This window comes from Schistocerca serialis, chromosome 12 (assembly GCF_023864345.2).
Source record: "Schistocerca serialis cubense isolate TAMUIC-IGC-003099 chromosome 12, iqSchSeri2.2, whole genome shotgun sequence".
Taxonomy (NCBI): Eukaryota; Metazoa; Arthropoda; class Insecta; order Orthoptera; family Acrididae; genus Schistocerca; species Schistocerca serialis.
Window position 1 is genome coordinate 161490027 of NC_064649.1, and position 6481 is coordinate 161496507.

At 38.7% G+C, this 6481-nt stretch overlaps 1 long non-coding RNA gene across 1 annotated transcript; it reads right to left on the reverse strand.

Annotated features, from left to right (window-relative positions):
• Positions 1 to 791: 791 nt before the first annotated feature.
• Positions 792 to 1419, reverse strand: LOC126428162 (uncharacterized). Its single transcript, XR_007576784.1, has 3 exons — positions 1313 to 1419; positions 1048 to 1154; positions 792 to 871 (listed from the first exon to the last, which is right to left on the reverse strand). It is a non-coding gene; the product is annotated as an uncharacterized LOC126428162 (long non-coding RNA).
• Positions 1420 to 6481: the final 5062 nt, after the last annotated feature.

Below are 6481 nucleotides of genomic sequence, written 5' to 3' on the forward strand. Positions count from 1 at the left end.
CCACTATTGAAATAAGCCCTTCATATTATATGACGACATGCACATTCAGCATCAGTTATGGTTGGTCAAATACTGCTGTGACTCTGAATGTATTATATTAACAAGAAGCAACATTGCCTTTTTCTCCTGAAAATATCAAGTAATGTAACAAATGTGTTTGATTCTGCTTCCAATATGACAGTTTTGGTTAATACTCCACATGCCTACAGGACTTTGCAATGTTAACACAGCAGAACTCAGACATCTGTATAAGAAATGAAAACAGTCATATGAATGCCTCACTTTTGTTCCGACACAGTTCAAGACTCGGGAGAAAAGTTTTACACCTGGTGCTCTACATGGCAACTTCACACACAAGAACTTTTTGCCGACACTACTACCACCTACATAAGTAAGCTTTTCCTGTGTCACTTTCAAGTAATGCACTTAAGCTATTCCTGATTTAACTGGAAGATCTGTACTTCCCACTTTCATATCAACAGCCTCAAAATACATATTGTAGACTTCGGGATATGTTACAGGTCAGTGTCACACCAAGATTGCGGTGAAAGGGGAGGGGGGGGGGCGGCACGTCGGTATCCAACAAGTGTTTACCAATAAACAAGTGGCGGAAAATTACGGGTATAGGACGGCTTAACATGTGAAAAATGAGATTTTTATTATTCACTCAATGTATTTAACATTTATTATTCCTTTAAAATCGCACAACAACTTCAATAAAACACTTTAATCAGTCATACACTTATTTCATAATTATTTCACTTTTAAACTGCAAATCCTCTAAGAGCTGTCTTGAATCTTCACGAGTCTCTCTCAACAGCCTTGATGTGGATAGATATGTACAGCAACCAGTAATCAGTCAGAACTGCGTCTGCAAAAACACAAGGATTATTAAACAATTTTTGCTGTCACTAATTACTAGCAATATAATTGACAGAGTAGATTGCTAATATTTGCTATATCACATTTGCTAATATTTGCTATATCACATTCGCAAGAACGATCTCACTGAAGTAATTAAGTCCATCAAAACGCTTAGAAACTAACCTGTCGTCTGACGAAAACGGTCTAAAGACTGGCAATTTCTTCAGATCTGTTGACAATGATATTTTGAATTATCACTTTACTGAGTGACTGAAATGTAGTTCAGGTACCTATGAACATAACAATATGTTAGAATTCATTTTCTAAACACGAACTATTACGGTACTGTGCGGCTACTTACATATTAATTACACTATTAATATTTTCACAGTTGTTTCTTTAATACAAAATTAAAGCCAACGGAAGAATAAACGTAAAACATACTTACCAATGACAGGTTTGTTGAGATGCAATTTTCTGTGTGGACAGATGTAACTTTTTCATACGGTGGTACGTCGCAGCAATCGCAGGAGTCACAGAAATCGCAGAAGTAGCAGAAGTCACAGAAATCGCAGAAGTAGCAGAAGTCACAGAAATCGCAGAAGTCACAGAAATCGCAGAAATCGCGGAAGTAGCAGAAGTAGCAGTGGCGGAGGGATACGCGACTTAGGTTCCTTAACTGCGACTCTTAACTGCGACAAATCACAGTTAAGAATAACAGATACTGAAAAGTAGCATTCACATAAATCACTGATATCGGAAAATCGCAGTTTAGCCCATCACTAACGAGTAATATTACGGCCCACGAACTTCGTTTGTTCGTTCCAAGCTTCCTTTGTTCACACGCATCCTCCACTTCACTGCCATCTGGCAGTCGTAATCATTCGGCACGACTCGCCATGATTCGAAAGTTGCCTTCGAAGAATAGCGTACAAAGAATCGATGAATCGTTGGAACTTGAAATCGTCACGACTTGGAAACACGCAATCGTTCTTACGATTCTTTTGAACGACGATACGTCCGTAGCATGATTCGATTCTTTCGATTCTTTATTTAGAGTCGTTCAAATGAACGACTCATTCACGAATCGCCACAACTCTACTCAGTATCAGTTTCGTGAAATGCTAGCACGTCGTGGCGATGCCGAAACGAAATTCAAAGTTTTCGGAAGAGCTTCACGGGAAATTTCCTTGCTTCACTGCTACACGCAATGACTGTTCAGCAAAATGTAACGTATGTAACTGTGCTGTATCCCTGTCTCATGGTGATGCTGCAGATCTCAAGCACCATATGGAATCAGAGAAACACAGGAAGAATCTTCGATCGGCAGGTTCCTCGCAAAAAAAGACGAGATATTTTGTAACTTCAGATACACAGGGACAGAAAAACGTAGCTGCAGCAGAAGGAACCCTGTCATTCCATGTTGTTAAACACCACCAAAGCTATCGTTCTAATGACTGCAATGTTCAACCAAACAAAAAAATTTTCCCTGATTCTAAGATTGCAGAAAATATTTCATGTGGAAGAATAAAGTGTGAAGCAATCATCAACAATGTTATAGCTCCGCATTCCCAGAAACAGATAATACCTGCTGTGAACAGTGCAAAATACTTTTCAATATCTACTGATGCTAGCAACCATGGGCGTCAGAAAATTTTTCCTATGATAGTTCAGTATTTTTCTGTAAGTGAGGGTGGACTGCAGACGAAATTGCTTGATCTTGATGAATTGCAGAACGAGAAGTCCGAAACAATTCCCAATTATCTTTCTCATGTTATACAGTCATTCAGTATCATCTCAAAGTGTGTTGCATTTGGTGCAGACAATACTGACTGTAATCTTGGGGGGGTTAATGAAGAAAGAGGGTAATAATGTTTTCACACATCTGAAAGAAAAATTAAAAAACTCTAACATTGTTGCACAGGTTGTCCAGCACATGTTGTTCACAACACACTTCAAAGTGCTTGTGATGTTTTACCTGTTGACATTGACTGCATTGTCATGAAGTTGAACAACCATTTTCATATTTTTTCTATTTGTGTTGCAGAACTCACTGAATTCTGTGAATTTGTTGGTGTCACTTACAAAAATTTACTTTCATTTTCCAAAACAAAGTAGCTTTCATTTCCAGTCCGGAGCCGCGCTGCTGCTACGGTCACAGGTTCGAATCCTGCCTCGGGCATCGGTGTGTGTGATGTCCTTAGGTTAGTTAGGTTTACCTAGTTCTAAGTTCTAGGGGACTAATGACCACAGCAGTTGAGTCCCATAGTGCTCAGAGCCAATTGAACCAATAGCTTTCATTGTTGTCAGCCATAGAAAGGATCTTGAAAAAGTATGAACCTTTGAAATCTTACTTTTTGCCACAGTCTAACTCAAAGTGCCCTGCGATCTTAAAGCGTTTTTTTTAGTGATCCTATAAATGAATGTTATTTTCTTTTTGTACATTCACAAATGAGTGTTTTCCAACAATCCATTCTGAGAATTGAGAAACAGAATAATTCCATATGTGAAGTGTGGGCAGTCTTAAATAAAGCTTTGACAAGTCTAAATTCAAGGAAACAGGAACATTTTGTACCACTAAGTATAAAAAGAACTGCTAAATGATTGTGATGACGAGTCTGTCAAGAAATTTGACATGGCAGTATCAACGTTTTATGATGCTTCAGTAGACTATTTATCCTCATGGTTACAGAGAATAGCTGAGTTTTCTGTATTCTCATGGATGATGCTCACAGAATCACCAGAATGGTCAGTAGTTGAAAATACTTTAATGTGGCTAAATGAAAAGGGCATTCTAGTAAATGACAGCCTCTTATTTGATGAAAGAGTTCATATACAGTCATTTGTAAAACAACAAGTGGAAACAGACAGTGAACAATAGAATGAGTTAATGGCACATGAAAAATGGTGTAGGTTTTTCAGATCTTGCCAGTGTAATGAACAGTTCAGAGAATCGCTTAATATAGCGCAGTAGTTCTTTTCACTCCCTGCCCACAATGCAAATGTTGAAAGAGTTTTCATCTTACTATCATCACAGTGGACAGATGACAGGAATAGATTTACGGTGAGGAACGTTAAGTGTATTTTACTGACCTGTTTAAACTTCAGTAAATACAGTTGCACTGACTTCTATTCATACCTATTAGGCAAAACTGAGTTGCTGAATGAAATTTCATCTTCGAATAAATAGGATTGCAGTGTGGAATCCACAAAACCATAAATTCCTTGTGTTCACTAAGAACTTTTTTTGTAGTGACTGTTACTGTATGTCTTTCTACATTCTGTGTTATAAATGTTAGATTTCTTAATAAGTAAATTTCTGAAAACTTGAAATGTACTTCTTTCTAGTCTTTGTTTGGTTTTGTACACACACACACACACACACACACACACACACACACACACACACACACACACACACACACACACACAAATATCAGTGAAGGCTATATTTGCAGAGGAAGAAGAAATGTTAACATTAAAAGTGATATTTAACGAGAAATAAAAATTGTCCCAATTTTGGCCAAGAAAATGTTTGGAAGTCCCACTTTTGTCCGAAGAAAATATGGCCACCCTATGTGTACTCCAACAGTAAATACAAAACTAAGTACAATAACGGCCATAGATACAATCCAATATATAATTCGTCACCACATCAGTATAGAAATGCACATTATAATACACAGCCCCAGCAATATGGAAACACGCAACCGACCAACGGTAATCATCAAAATGACCAGTCTTACGATTTAAATCGTCAGTGGAGAGGAAATAAATGGCATAATAAAGGTGGAGACAACCGTACACCTTTCAAAAACGGTTACAATCAACACAAGCCACAGCAAAATCCTTTTCAGCCACAAAATATACGCTTCACGCAACAAACGAATTCTGAAGCCTAAACGCCCGCATAATACGCAAATTTATCCGCAGGCGAATACGCCAGGACAACAAGATCCATTTCCACCCGAGTTCGTACCACAAAACCAACACCAGTTCCAGACGGAAGAAACTTTAAGAAATATAAATCAGCAGGAAAGTAAGCGTCGAGGGGAAAATTAAAAGCAGCACCTTTGAGCCTCCTAGAGGATGCTGCAGGTTTGAATGGAGGCACCCGGTTCATTAGTCCACACTAAATTAAAGCAATTAGACATGACAAACAGACAAACTTACGGGATGATCTAGTAGCAGACACGGAGACGAAAGACAATGATGACGCATGGGATGAACAAGTTCAAGCTTCCATAAGAGTATCAATTGCCAACATACCAGTAACAGCCATCGTAGATACAGTATAAATGTCTTATCTTTATGTTTATTTAAGTAAATATCCTCTCTATGCAAAGTTTTATCACTTCCAATTCAAGGATGCACTGTTTCGGGAGCAATTGGTCCACTAACACAACGTGTAAATCTTCAGACTCAGTTTCAAATCCAGATAGTCTATTTCAGTAGCATGCATTTTTATTATTGTTAAAAACCTATCAGTGCCTTGTATCCTGAGCCTGGAATTCTTGAGACAGACGAAAGCTAAAATTGACATTGAGTGTGGAATCTTTACTGTAGTAGCAGGTCAGAAACAACTAACAGTAAATTTGTTAAGAAGTAAGGTGAAGACAAACTTTGGTGTGCTTCAAATAGCAGTACGACCGTGGACTAAAAGACAACAGTACAGTCAGACAGGAGACATGACAGGTCTTGAAAGTATTATTAACGATGAGTATAAAGACCTAATTCCCGGTCAGAATGAATTATACAGGGTGATTCAAAAAGAATACCACAACTTTAGGAATTTAAAACTCTGCAACGACAAAAGGCAGAGCTAAGCACTATCTGTCGGCGAATTAAGGGAGCTATAAAGTTTCATTTAGTTGTACATTTGTTCGCTTGAGGCGCTGTTGACTAGGCATCAGCGTCAGTTGATGCTAAGATGGCGACCGCTCAACAGAAAGCTTTTTGTGTTATTGAGTACGGCAGAAGTGAATCGACGACAGTTGTTCAGCGTGCATTTCGAACGAAGTATGGTGTTAAACCTCCTGATAGGTGGTGTATTAAACGTTGGTATAAACAGTTTACAGAGAATGGGTGTTTGTGCCAAGGGAAAAGTTCTGGACGGCCGAGAACGAGTGATGAAAATGAAGCACGCATCCAGCAAGCATTTGTTCGCAGCCCAGGAAAATCGACTCGCAGAGCTAGCAGAGAGCTGCAAATTCCACAATCAACTGTATGGAGAGTCCTACGAAAAAGGTTAGTTATGAAACCTTATCGTCTGAAATTGGTTCAAGCACTGTCTGCAGCTGATAAGATTAAAAGAATCGATTTCTGTGATTTTATCCTTGCTCAAATGGAAACAGATGAATCTTTCGTTTCAAAGATTGTGTTTAGTGATGAAGCAACTTTCCACACTAACGGGAAAGTCAACCGTCACAATGTCTGTATATGGGGCACTGAGAATCCGCGGGAAACAACTCAGTATGAACGTGACTCGCCTAAGGTGAACGTTTTCTGTGCCATTTCAGCCAATAAAGTTTTTGGTCCCTTTTTCTTCGAAGGTGCTACTGTAACTGGACTACAGTATCTGGAGATGTTAGAGAATTGGCTGTTCCCTCAGCTCAAA